This window comes from Glycine max, chromosome 10, assembly GCF_000004515.6.
Source record: "Glycine max cultivar Williams 82 chromosome 10, Glycine_max_v4.0, whole genome shotgun sequence".
NCBI classification, from domain to species: domain Eukaryota; kingdom Viridiplantae; phylum Streptophyta; class Magnoliopsida; order Fabales; family Fabaceae; genus Glycine; species Glycine max.
This window is the reverse complement of record NC_038246.2, coordinates 41135649-41150886: the sequence shown is the minus strand read 5'-3', so window position 1 is coordinate 41150886 and position 15238 is coordinate 41135649. Positions and strand designations below refer to the sequence as shown.

Genomic DNA, 15238 nt, shown 5'->3' with positions numbered 1-15238 from the left:
GTGATTTTATAGAGTAAAAATTCCATTTTTGTGACCTAATGTTGATTTCAACTCAGTTTGTAGGCCAAAGAAGTAAATGTGCAAAAAGTTGTTGATGAACTCGCTTAGTGAGGCAGATTGGCTAAGCGAGCCTCATCCGCTTAGCGAGGCAGTCAGCTCGCTTAACGGATGCAAAACCTCAGAAGATGATAAGTCAGAGATCAGCACGCTCAGCGCACAGCCAGCCCGCTCAGCGAGGACATTGTCTCTTCTCACGCTTAGCATGTCCAAACTGGCTTAGCAGGTTTTCACTTACTCTCGCTCAGCAAGACATGCTCGCTGAGCAAGCCTTCGTGTGCTGAGAAGTCCAAGAGTCTTTAAAACACTGAGATTGGTGGAAACAAAAGGGCATGAGCACCACAACCAGAGGCTAGCCAAGCATTTGCTTCATGAAAAACATAGAGAAATAGGGCTGAGAGGCTGGAGAAGACATTCTTCTTCATCTTCTTCCATTTTCTTTCACCAAAAACATTTCTTTCTTTGTTGTTTTGAAGCTTTACTCGTAATGGAAGGCTAGAACTTCTTTGTTGGGGAGCAGGCTACTGAAACTCTTGATGTAATGTTCTAAATATCTATTTAATGTTATTTTATGGTGTTCTTTGCTTTTATCTATACTTATTTTACATGTTTGTGGCTTGATCACCCATTTGTATATGTTGTTAGGCTTTTTAGTGTTGGAAAATACTTTAAAACCTTAGAACTTGATAGACCAAGCTAGAAATCTGTATATTTAGGAATAGAGTGCAATAATCTAGTATATTTTACACTGTATGCTTAGTGCAACTCTTTTAGAACAAGTTTGTTGAGGAATCAAGAACAAAAGCTAAGAGAGTTAAGTTCATTCATGTGAGGAATCATGGTCTCAGTATTTTCTCGGTGTAAGAACACTATGATAACATTAAATAGAGAAAAACCCTTTTATACGACAAGAGAATTTTTAGTAGGAAACTCCCCAACGCTTTTATCTTGATATTTGTTGCATTTTACAGCTTTCGAGTAGTTTACTTTTGTCTAAATAGTTAATATTGCAGAAAACTTATTTCACCACTTAATCTTGACCTTATTTCAAAGTTAAGAAGTGTTTACATACTGAATATACATAGTCTAGGTGAAACAAATTCCCTGTGGATACGATACTCGATCTTACCGTTTTATATATTACTTGTGCGAATCGGTACACTTGCCGACTACCCGAACAAAGACCCTTTAAGTGAGATGAGTATTGTGATGGGATCCATTATGAGAACCCGACGAGTTGAATCACTTCGAGGCATGACGAGTTAAAATGATTTTGAAAACAATTGAGTAGTTGTGTGTATTGCATAGTTCAAACTCTAGTGGCACATATATGATTTTAAATGTCTATTTTAATGAGATAATTAATCATATGAATATAACATATTAATATTATTATTGTGTGACATGTATATGAAGCATAAGGCGTGATAACATGATGTCTTAGGATTATGAAAGTGTGATGAACTGTGTGTTAAATTGTGAGATCACATTGAGATGTTGTGCACATTGAGTTGTGAGTTATGAATCGTACAATCACACGACAGTAAAACCCTTTAAGGGCGATGAGTTAATACGCGACGAGTATTGTGATGGGATCTAGTGTGGAAACCCGACAAGTTTAATCACTTTGAGGCGCGATGAGTTAAAATTATTTTGAGAACAATTGAGGAGTCATGTGTTTTGTATAGTTTATAAATAGAGTTTGTATGTTAAAAAATTTTCTAGGTTGAACCTACATCAGAAGGGAGAAGCCCTGACGGACTCTTCGGAGTCTAGGTCTTTAGGGTAAATACACTTGATTTGAGTGTTCCTTTAAACCTGTGTCGATTCCACATGGTTGGAGCATTCTCGCAAAATAGTGTGACCTGACTGGTCTCCCTATGTTTTTATCTAGTGAGAGTGACCTGATTTACCAGTGTGTGATTTGTCTTGTCATGTACTCCTAAGTGCCTGACAAGGCTTTTCACTGAAATGATACCACATTGCATATAGGATTGAGTCTTAGTGTATTTGTTGCATAACATTTGTGTAATGATCATTGTGACTTGTTACGTAATGATGGGTAATGAATTGTGTGAGTGTGAGATGTTGTGTTGTACTTGAGATGTGTTGATCTGATCACACGATTAATGTGAATGTGTGGAATATGATTTTGTAATTAAATCCTTGGGACAAATGGTGTTACGCAATGAGTGGTAAAATAATGCAAATTGTGCTAAGTCTTGTTATACTTATATTATATATATGTGCTTTCATTTATCTTTACCTATTAGGAATGTAATAACTCACTCTTTGTGTGTTATTTGTGCTTGAATCCTATGATAATCTCAAAACTTGTGTTCGTGGGAGCAAATGATTAGGTGGATGACTAAGGAGAATCTTGTCCTAGAGGATGAGGGAACACTATGCTTTGATAGGATGTGACATCGAGGCTTAGGATTTTATGTTATTTTTATCATATGCTATTTGAGATATGCAGTTAAACATAATTTACTTCTTTGTTTTTCATTGGAATTTTAGTTGTAATACCAGTATGATCTTTGTTTGGAGTCGAAACTCATTTTTATATTCTTACCGATAAGTTTTAACTTGATTAAATTGTGAATACAAACTTTTTACTCCGTTGAGAAATTTTATTTTTAGTTGTGAAATAAATCTTTTTAAATTATTCTCGTTGTTTCATATTTTCTTTCACTATATGTACGTTGGGATAGAGGGTATCACATATAACATCCTAAAAACGAAGATTATCCAATCAAAATATAATATACTGGCTTAACACAAAAAAGATTAATATATCATCAAATTAATTTATCAACTCTCATAATGCCATACGAATATAACATACTGGTTTTGTCGCAAGACATTGTTGAGCTCCCAATATAAATGGCCCACCTGATTTTTTTTTTTTTTTTTTATTGTTGTATGTTTGTATGGTATCCCAAACTTCAATCCTACCCATATCAAATCTTCGCCTATACTAACGACTGAACTATTCATAACTCATTTGGATAGATTTTTCATATCTGAGAAACAACTTTTCATGTGAAACATAACGAATTTCAACATTCGTCCAAATAAAAAGGGGGAGGGGTGCAATAATACTTCATAATCAGTCTGTGTTTTTAGTTTTTTAACCTTTGAGAAATGTTAACACATTTCTAAAGATACAAAAATGTTATATACTAACAGTATAAATTTTTTTATACAATTACAGTCCACCCTATATGTAGGTAAAACTTATGTAGATCTTTTCTAAAACTCTTTAACACATTCTCCTGTTAGGTAAAACTTATGTAGATCTTACCAAATATGTAAATCCCATTCTCCATTTAGTAGATTTCATTTCCAGACTAATGACACCCATGTAAATTTTGGCCAATAAAAAAAATGCTAAAAAAAAGTTTAAAAAAAAAAAGTATTTTGCTAACACCCCTTAATATTAGTGGGGCAGCAGAAGAGAAAATTGTCTCAAAATAGAGTTTCATCAAAACCAATTGAAATTTTGGATGACGTGATGCCTAAATTAGCAATGCTACATACTTCAATTTTTTATCTCTTTCCTATCCAATGTACATAAAACAGAAGCTACACCGTTATACAAGGGATAATTACAGCAGATTATGAATGTGATTTTTACAGATAACAACAATGATATATTATACACCTTGATTGTGGTAAATATAATATATAATATTACATGCTCACGGCTCTTGATGAAATTTCTGATTCCCCTTCTTGTAAGTCTGGCTCAGCTACGTCCCCGTTAACCTACAATACATGAAGCAAATCAGGTCAAAATCACCTATCACATTCTCATAGTTCATCACTATTGCAAAACATCTGTATGAAATCCTTTATTAGCAGGGAGTTCACAAGGCAACTTGGACAGACCAGCCAGCACAAAAAACTAAATCTAAAGCATCAACAAACATGTATTCAGCCGCAATATCATACCACTGAACCCTCAATCTTAGCCAGGTACAGTTCCAAAGCACCATCTCCACAAAGAATTTTTCCTCCACAACCAGGGGCATTTACTGATCCTACTGACTCCTCATCAACAACAACTGCATCAATCAGTTCATCTCCTGCTTTAACATCTGGAATCTGATGCATACAAGCACTCAATATATTAGTTTAAGATCAGAGGGACCACTGATAGTCTTAGATGCTTGAGGACAGCAATATATTTTATAAGTAAAAAAGACTTTTTCGTACCTCATACATAGCTTCGGTTAAAATGCTTTCCAGTAGTGCTCTTAAACCCCTCGCACCAGTTTTTTTGGCCATTGCCTTCTTTGCAATCAATCTATGAGCTTTCTCTGTGAAGTGTAGCTTTACCTGAAGTTTAGGGGTAAAGTTTTAGACGAATTTACTTCTTACTGCCGACACTCCCCATCACTTGCTTGCACTCATAAGTCATAACAAGTACATTAAACACTCATACAACTCAAAACTGGAGGAAGGGTAGAAGGGAGTAGCTTGAATGATTCTGAAACAAGCTGATCATTTAGTTGGTTGGGACGATCCAGATAATAGTGATAACTGCTTGAGTTTTCATACCACATTCAAGCAAACCAAAACTCAAAATGTATGTATTTGAGATAGAGAGAATAAGGAAGAACTGCTTACATTATTCGTGTTAAATAATTTCTTGTACTGCTTAGCAAGAGCATTTTTTGGTTCTATGAGGACCTGTAAAGCCAACATTTCAATAGTCATATGATCAGATCTGTGCAAAATCTAGAAATTTATTCTGAATTCTAAAATAGGCTTATGCATTTTCATTTAAAATTAAATATACCACAAGACAAAAATCAAGAATTTTAAACTAATAGACACCGACACTTTTTTATTTAATTAAAACGATAAAAAGAATATATGGATGACAAATTATAGGTCCACCGGAGAGAATCTCATGATTCTTTTGTACATGAGGAAATCTTAAGTTCTTAACAGATCAATACCCAAAAGTTACAAATCCATTCTGAACTGCCATATCCTTATCCTAACTTCTTGTTCCTTTTGCATCTCGTAAACTAAATGTGAACCAAGCGCTTGCATATGTCAGATGGCCATATTGTCAAGCTGTCATTCATTATATTGTTTGATAAATCCAAAAGGAAATGGCCAGATTAACATCCAGCTTTTTAAGAAAATATATTGTTTTAAAAACAATCCCTTATGCAATTGGAGATATTCCTAGAGATTTAATGCCTTTAGAAGGCTAAAAGACCATAAGGTTTATTGGTCTTGTATATATGTGTGTATCAACAATGAGTGAGAAAATCAGAAAACAGAATGACCATCATAAAAAGACAAGCAGAACTAGGCCTTGGTGCACTAAACTGCTAGAAAAGGCAGGAAAAGCTACAATAATATCAAAGATATGAACAATGAGTATAATACCTGCATAAGTTGGTCTTCAGTTAGAGCTGACAAGCTAATTAAGATTGGAAATCATCCTATACACTCGGGTATGAGACCATATGCAATAAGATCAGCACTTTCCACCTGAAAATTACTAATGTTAATTTTAGATGCATTAGGAAGGTTATTGGCTATTATAGTTTTATCTCTAACTTTTGTGTTTTTCTCTACTGATGTAGAAGTAGGGGAAGTGCACAACATAATAGCTAAGTTCACAATTTATTAGGTTTAATTGCTCAAAGTATCTACCTATCAAGTTTTACAGGAAGGGGAATAAAAAAGTTTTAGTCAGATAATCATAGTGAATTCTCACCGACTCAAGTAAAGATGATGTGACTGCAGCATTTGTAATTCCACCAGCTCTCATATTGGAACGGACAGGTGCTCCAAAACCAATTGAAGAATCTTGTCGTCTGGTTTATTTCACAAATAATCAAAATTTGATGAAAAATCTAGCAAAACCAAGAATGCAGAACATTTGTGAAAAAACATTCTTACAAGACAAAAAAAAAATACCTCTCTGAAATGGTTTTCTCAAGATTAATAAATGCTCCACCACATATAAAAAGAATGTTCTTTGTGTCAATCTGCATATCATAAAAAAATGAGTGGACAGTAATGCAAAAGAAAAACAATGAGTAAATGATTCCAGAATCATATGCATACTGCACTAGGTGAATAGGTGATCAACTGATCATTGAAGGTAACTGACATTGACAAATACTTGCTAAGGGGATGAAAGGCTTCCTAAGGAAAGAATCCATCTTACATTTTCATCTTTCTAATTATCCTTGAACCACCTATAGCCTCTGATGTGTCAATGCATTAGTGCACTTCAGTTAATTAGATGATCGTATGGTCTTTAAAAATAATAACCTAATAAAAAAGTGCATCATTCTAAAGTGTTTCAGGATACAAAGACAACCCCCAAAAACATACCAGACAAGAAATTTTGAAAAACATACCATATCATATCCAAGTACTAACAAGAAAACAAGTAACAAATGTTGCACTTTCTGAAACAACATACCTATATGTTATCACCCCGTGGATGCTTCCACGCTCCTTTCTCAGGAACATTTACTATCTAGACAAAAAGAAATCATTCCAAGTTAAGGATACTATTAGATGGCTCTAACTCTCCTACAACGAATTATTTTTTCAGAAACATTTAGTGATTTGTAAAAAATGACAATGTTGCAAGAAACAGACAGGAGATGCCATGACAATTTTATCAACTGCTGGAAACTGGATCAGAAACTAGAAAAGAAATTATTTTTATTGAATATTTAGGGTATTAAAATAAAGAGATCAAGTTCTCTCCCCACTCTCTAAGAGTATAATCTTTTTTCAAAATGCCAAATAGATCTCTCTCTCAACCTCTTGTCTTATTTATAGGCAACATGTCTTCTTCAAATTATTTCAGGACACTAACCTAATTAACTAGCTAATGTAACTAACTAATTAATGACTATGGGTACCTAATAAATACTCAAATTCTACCCAGTATGTATGTCTGCAGCATAAGTTTGTCGTATGAGTTTGCAATAGAAATCTCAAAGATCAAAATGGCCTTACTGAGAGAACATATGGAAAGAAATTACTTATATCACGTTGAAGAATTCAGGCGTAGAATAGGATATTAGCTTCTTATGGTCATTATTTATGGGTTATTAAACAGGAGATAAGTACTAAACGAGTTCACTTAGAACTTCATTTACATAGAAGCAAACCAAATATCAACAATTACATTTTGGAATTATTTTACTTACAGTTCCTTCCAGCATTTTTAATAATGCCTGCTGAACACCCTCACCAGAAACATCCCGGCTAATATTCAAGCTCTCAGCCTGTAATATTTAACAGTTAAAAATTAAAAGCCATAGCGGACACATGTTTATGAACTTAGCCAATTAAATTAGCAAAGAACCTTCTTAGTTATCTTGTCCACTTCATCAATGTAAATAATCCCTTGTTGAGCAGCTTGAACATTGAACTCTGCTGCCTATATGAGAAAAATAAAAGTCATAACAAAGAGATGGCAAGTAGAACTAGAAACAACATAAGATATCTTCTGAGAAGTCTAAAAGCAAATTTGACAAAGAAAAATCTAAAATTATATGCAAGTAGATTTTAATAACAAAAGTATTACAACCATCAACGATTGAAAAGAAAGCAAATGTAATATGATTTATATAGAAGTGATTTATGACCAAAAAATATTTGTACTAAATGCATTTGTATAGCAACACGTCTTGAAAAAGACCATGGACAGTCCTTTGCCACAGTTGATGAGGAGCTTAAGTTAAACTATCACTAGCTTCCTGACATCTACATGCAGATTATCTGCTATAAACAAGGAAAAGCACCAAACATAGGGAACATCGTTACATACATTAGCCCAGAAACAAATATGTGGGAAGCATGGTAAAGTTCATCAAAAAGATGTGCTGAAAGTGTGATATATGTTTGTAAATGCTATGTAAACTTAGGAGAGCAAGTGAACATTTTTAAAGAACAAAAAAGAACTTGTTCATTTCAATTTGTTCAAACAACATTATACTTTACAGAAAAGAAGAGAGAAAGAAAGAAAGAAAGAAACCCGTGGTAGATTCTTTGATAGTGGTTATAAACAGCTACAGAGAGGACCTTCTTGGCCATGTGCTGGCCAATAACAAACTTGTCGAGACCCTTGAAGATTTCCTTCGGAGTTGGAAAATCCCTACCCAAATTGGACCCTCCGACCCACCCAGCTTTGTTGTCGTCCCAGGGCCCAATTGGAGTTTGCATAGCCGAAGCAGCGTCGTGATCGTGAGGCCAATCCTCTGGTAACTCCCCATTGCTGTAGAAGCCCGCTATTGAAGTTGATGGGGGAAGAAGAGAAAAGAGTGGGGATTAAGTTGAGGTGCAGCTTCCTCTTGCTCCATGCGGAGAAGATTCGAGACATAGAGACATAGAGACAGAGACAGAGATGAGAGCGGATTGGTATTACTTTGGTAGGTCGGGATAAGGAAAAACAGCTTTGGGATCCGTTCGTTCGTTGTTGTTAATTCCATTTATTTGCGCTCTTTTGTGGTCGAATGAATCGGGCACCCAAAACCAGAACGAAAAGGATTGGAAAGAAAAATACTACTGTAGTTCTGTTTAATAGTACGAAAGGAAACTGCCAAATCGACCTCTAGTTCAGATATATAAAATATATTAGGGTGTGTTTGGTTTGTATTTTCATTTTCTGTTTTCATTTCCTATTTTTATTTTTTGAAAATTGTTTTCATTTTCAAAAGATTAGGTTTCTGTTCAACACTGAAAACAAAAATGTATTGTTTTCATTTTCTGGTTGTTTCCTGTTTTCATTTTCACTGAAAATGTTTTCAGAAATCCAACCAAACACATTTTCATCACTGTTTTCTGTTTTCAGTGAAAATGAAAACAGAAAACAACCAAACCAAACACCCCCTTAGTCTCTTTGATTATTTTCTTTTCTGTTTTCATTTTTATTTGGAATTAGAAAATAATGATAAAAAAATGTTTAGGATTTCTATTTTTTTAGTGAAAATATTTTCTCAAACGAATTAAAGACAGGAAACAATACAATCTCATTTTCAGCGTCCTTCAGTTGAAATTCCAATAATCTCATCTTGGGTAAAATGAAAACACGGTGACAAAAAATATAATTTTAAGTAAATCTAAAAATACATTTTCTTTTAAAAATGCATTTTCAGTATTTTTATTTCTTGAAAGCAGAAAACAAGAAGTCAAACCAAATATGTTTTTAGAATTCTAATCTTTTGAAAATAAAAACAATTTTCAGAAAATGAAAATGCAAACCACACACACTTATATAGGTTAAAATATGTTTTTTAATTTAATAAATATCAACAAAATTAGAATTGATTTTTTACAAAAATTTTAACATGTTTTTCGTTTTTGTAAAATTGGAATGCGTTATTTTTTTACTCGTGGTAAGACTTGGATGAATCCGAGTTTAAGTGATGTTTTTTTAAACTTAAATTGCTAAAATATGTTTTTCGTCCCTATAAATATCGAAATGTTCGAAATCTATCCTTACAAATTTTTAAGTCTTTTTTCATTCTCGAAAAATTGAAATCTATTACTTTTTGGCCCGCAGATAGATTCAGGTATCTAAACATACGTGTGATTCTTTCATTGGTTTCATTGATGATTATAAGAGTTGATGATTTCCAGGGTTAAAAATCGCCACAAAAGGAAAAAGAATCCACAAATTTGTAATTCTCTCTTTCCTAAGCTCTTTCTTCCTTGACTTTCTTCATCTTCTTCATCCACCAGGCTAATGAGAGAGAGAGAGAGAGAGGTGAATTCGGAAGTTAGGTTGTTGAGTTTGTCGGTGACTTTGATTCCGGTAGAACATTAGAATTGATATTCGTAACATTGAGTTTGGAAGTGAAGGTGTTAGGTTTTCGAAAGGAAGGAGAATTCAAAGAGAAAAAAAGAAGATGACATGATTAATAAGGTGGTGATAGCCATTACAATTGAACAATACACTTAAAAAAGAAAAAGAAATTTTTTTTTTATTAAAATTTGGAGAAGTGAAGAAAGTTAAGAAATAAGGAGGTTAGGAAAGAGGGATTTACAAACTTTTGACTTTTTTCTGCATTTTTTGTTGTGGTTTTTAACCACTAGAAATCATTCATTCTCACAACCATCAATGAAGTAATAAATTTCATTTTTTCAAGGATGAAAAAAGGCTTAAAATTTTGCAGGGGGACGAATTAAAAACATTTCAATATTTATAGGGATGAAATACATAATTTAACCTATAATTTAAGTTTTAAAAAATGTCACATAGACTTAAATTCGTCCAAGTCTAACTTTGAGTTAAAAAATAACACATTTCAGTTTTACAAGAACAAAAAATATATCGAAAATTTTACAAATTTCAAATTTTTTTATATTTATAGGGACAAAAAATATATTTTAACCTATTATTTATCTAATGATTTCTTAATTATTAAAGATCGATTGAATGTTAATCTTTGTGGAGAGATACTTTACCATCCATACTTGTTTCATAAGAGTTTGCGTTTTGGATATGCAAATGAAGAGATTCCAACAAAATGATCTTCCATGAAGGTATTACTATATTAGTGATCTATACAAAAAAAAATTATTAATGTATGTTATTCAGAAAATATTTATTACAAAAATAAATAAATTTATTAAGTATAATAATTTTGTGAAGTATGAAATAATTTTACACTGTTATTATATTTATTATTTATCTTTTTGTTATATTCTTTATAGCATTTTTTATATGACTTTATCAAGTTCAATTAATTTTTTTAGGGAAATCACATTAAATAACTTATGAGTTTAATATTAGAGGTGTTTGTGGTGTGATTTGTTTGATTTTTAGAAAAAAAATAATTTGAGCCAAACATAGAATTAAGATGTGATTCGTTTGGTTAACAAACCAAATCACATATTATAATTTGATTCGGTTTGATTTTGTAGATTTTTTAAAATTTTTTTCCATATAATTCAAATTTATTATTTTAACTTTTATTTAACATTAATATAAAATGATATTTCTAACTTTTTTTTAACATAATAATAATTTGTATATCACTTCATATTTTACCCTACTTTTTAACAATGTTAGTACATCATTTTTTAACATATAAAAATAAAATATACATCTTGATTGTAAAGTAAAAAAAAAAGTAGTAAATTATTTAATACTTATTATTAATTATCACAATAAAAAGTAATATAATTATAAAATGTGATTTATTCGGTTTGGTTTAATTTTTTATAACAAGATTCAAAAACCAAATCAAATAAAAAAATGTGTTTTTTAGTTTTTTGTTTTGTGTGGTTTTCAATTTTTTTTGATTTTATGATTTATAATTGGTTTAGTTCAATTTTTAATACCCTATTTAATATACTCATGAATTAATAAAAAATTATTATTATAAAAGTAAATAAATGTATTTATAGTTTGTAATTAAAGGATAATATCAAAGATCTTTATAATATTAACAAATTATTAATTCAAGTAACATTAAATTCAACCTTGTGATGACTCATGTTGGAGCGGAGATTAATTATAAAGGTGTTAATAGAAAATAATTCATTATTTTTGACGTGCACTTGTATGCATAAATGAATTTTGCAACACTCATAAAAAAAGAGTTTTACAACGCACACAAACCTAAACTAAGATATATGAAAGAAAATGAAAGGAAATAAACAAAAGAATGAAAAATGCGATGATATAAATATTTTAAATAAAAAATCTAAAACTAACACATTTTTATAAAGCATATTGGTTGATTTGGTTCTTTAAAAACTCCGGTCCATATGTGGCCATAAAGTCCAGTTTGAAAAAAAAAATTAAATATATTTTTACTTCACGTAATTAGTAATTTTTTGTCTTTATAAAATTATTTTTTATTTTAATCATGACAAATTAAGTTTTTATTTTTATTTTTAATCTTTAAGATATTTTAGATTTTTTTTATTATTCAAAGTGTTATTTAGAGTGTCTTAAGGATTAGAAATAAAATATACATAATTTTCATTTTACAAGGAATAAAAATAAAAAAATAACTTTGTAAGGATAAAAAACAAAAAAATAGTAAATTATAGAAACTAAAAATATGTTTTAAAAAAACTCGTAGATCCACTTTATAAAAACAGTTGGCTAACTGAACAGTTTTTAAAAAATGGTTTGAAATTGGATCAATTTGATTTTAAAAAAAAATCAAATTTTGCACAACCCTATATTGAGCAATTATTCAACATCGATATCACATAAAAAATAATATATTTTTATATTCTAAATGGATGAAAACTAAAGAAAACCTTATAAAAAATTAAAACCAAAACATATTTAATTTAAAATAAAAATTCAGTTTAAAAATATCCAAACCGATTTAATAAATCTGTATTCATTTAAATGGATTGGATTTAAAACCCAAACCACTTAAACAAATATGGTTTAAATATGAATTGAATTTTAAAAACCTAATGTTCACCCTTAGTTTTTAATTAAACAAAAACTCATTGAAACGCCCCATTTGGGAAGTGTGAGTGTGAACTGAGAAGTAAATAACAAAGTTTCTCTATTCCTAATTTTGGTATCTCTTTTGGGAAGTTTTTATTTAAGTAATCTCACACATGTCTACTCCAATTGTTGGCACCCACGTCCTTTGACAACTTTTGAAACTTCTTCATCATCCAACATCATTCTTAAGATCACATTCACCAGGCTCCACTCTTCTTCAAACCAGTCAAAAACTCAAATTGTCCCTCACAAGTGTGTTCACCGCTTTTGAAAGTAGAACCAATGGGTGTTAACGACATAGCTGGGGTCATGCTAAAAGAATTAAAGAACAAAGTAATCAACCTTTATTACACTTGGATTTTATTGGACTTTAATCAATTATTAGTGTTAGACTCATGTTTTATTAGTTCATAATCAATCATCAACTAGCAACAAAAATCTTTTCTTAACGTGTAATTGAAATAAAATCAGTTGATATTCATGAGAGTTAGAAACTAAAATGTAATTGGTCGCCTGGACGAATATATCAATTGTTATTTTGTTTTAGTGATTGAATGCAATTAAGATGTGAATGAAAAATCAATTGCCATATCAGTCACTATTATTTCTTAATAACATTTATAAGTTTAAGCCATGTTATGACTGATTTAGCATCTATATTCTTTGCATTTGAATATTTTGGTTGCAAAAATGGTCACCATTTGCACCAATAATTTTGGTCACTATTCCACTTTTTTTCAAATAGTGTGCTTTTGTTTTTCCAGTAAACTCAACTTCAATCCCTACAAATTTTTGCCAAAACATGAATTTGAAGAATTGTTTTAATCCCTCTAGGTTGATGTTTTACAACCAAGAAAAATTCTTTTTAAAGTGTTTTGTGTGGTCCAAACTTTGACAACCTCAGTAACATGAGCGCTGTATACTCCACATGACCTATCAATTTCCATAAAATGCTTCGTCCATGGATTATGATGATATGTCATTTTTTTTCTTCCAAATATAAGCATCACCTATGAACCAAAAACAGAACCATACGTACATCGGTACATTGCAATCCGAAACTAGTGATAGGGTCGACCCAATTATAAAGTAACTAAAGTTCAAACTTTAAGTTCACCGATAAAATAAATTTGCTTTTAGCTTTTATGAAGTAAAGAAAAACCACATTTATTAGAAAAAAAAAGTTGTATATGTTGAAGAAAAGCCTCAATATATAATTTTTCATTTAAAGTAAAATATTTTTCTTCAAATTTTCTTTGGGACCTCACTTGGCGTTCGACCAGCCCTACTGCAATTTGATTTTAATTATAAAAAAAATTAATTTGAATCAGTAAGTCTTGCCTATCCCCTTTTACAATGTGTAACTCACTTGTAGTTGAAATATAATTTAAATAACAGTTGCAGAATAACACTGCAATTTATAATAAATTTGTCTTTCAAAATGTCTTTTATTTGTAATCGCAAGCCACTGTGTTGGAGATTTGATTTTATAAGAGGGAGGGCGGAAATTCAAATGGGGAGTATAATAAGGGTTTTAGTTGAAGATTTTAGATGAACACATGGCCTTTTTTTTTTTTTGAAAGCAGCCCATGCCCTTACTTAATTAACGTGACATAGGTGATTTGACTTTTCATTAACCACATTAGCATCAAATAACGGAAAATCAATGGAAAAACGTTGAGGACTAATAAGGAGAAAGATTTGTCAAGACTAAAATAGAAAATTTGGGTGTGTAAGAATATCTTTAGTGAGAGATTTTAAATTGAAATCTTAAATATATTTTAATAGATATATAGTGTTAGGTAAAATTGAAGATCTCTTTCAAAATCTTTAGTAGATCTCACATGAATATCATTTTTAAATATTTTATTTAAATATTTATTAAATTAAATATAATTAATAAAATATATAAGGAAAAAATTTATAAATATTAAGAAATAGGAAAATAAGCATAAATTTAATTTTTATTTACAACTAAATGTTAAACAAATAAAAAATACATAAATTTGATAATAAAAAAATGCAACACATGCTAAAAACAAATTAAATTTTATTATTGTTGTGGTTGTAACGTTCCCAAATATGTAATATATATATATATATATATATATATATATATATATGCTATGTCTGTGATTTTGATATTAAAGGTGTTGTTTATGCATGATTCTGGCGGGGTGGGTGAACAAAGAAGGAGGCTAACCATCATGGAAGAGGGTGAGTGAGTGAACGGGGAAGAGGATAAATAAAATAAAATAAAGTAGGAATAAAACAAAAACAAAAAAAACAAAATATTAGCGTCAAGTATCGAGTTGACTTCAAGGAAACTTGCAGTTGCCACCCAGTATTTTAAATTTAATTGATTTTTTGAAAAACTGATACATGAGCTCTTACGACTTACATTGTGTTTGAACTTTGAAGGATTAGCTTGAGATTGCTGCAACTTAAAATCTATGGTGGCAAGCAGAAGGAAAATTAACAACCTGCTCAGATTTATTATAGAAATTTCTAAGAAATAAATATTACATTTTATTTGATAAAAATTATATTGGTGATAGACATTTCTATTATTTTTTATTATCTGAAATAAAATATTAATTCAATCACCAGTTTCAAGAAGGTTCAACACTATTGATAAATGACCAAATTTCTTAAGTATAAGGGTTTGATTTCTTGGTCCTATCAACTTTCGTGATCTTT

General features: G+C 30.7%; 1 pseudogene; it reads right to left on the bottom strand.

Annotated features, from left to right (window-relative positions):
* Positions 1-3600: 3600 nt before the first annotated feature.
* LOC100820489 (CLP protease regulatory subunit CLPX1, mitochondrial-like) lies at positions 3601-8280 on the bottom strand (annotated as a pseudogene).
* Between the last annotated feature and the right edge of the window lie 6958 nt (positions 8281-15238).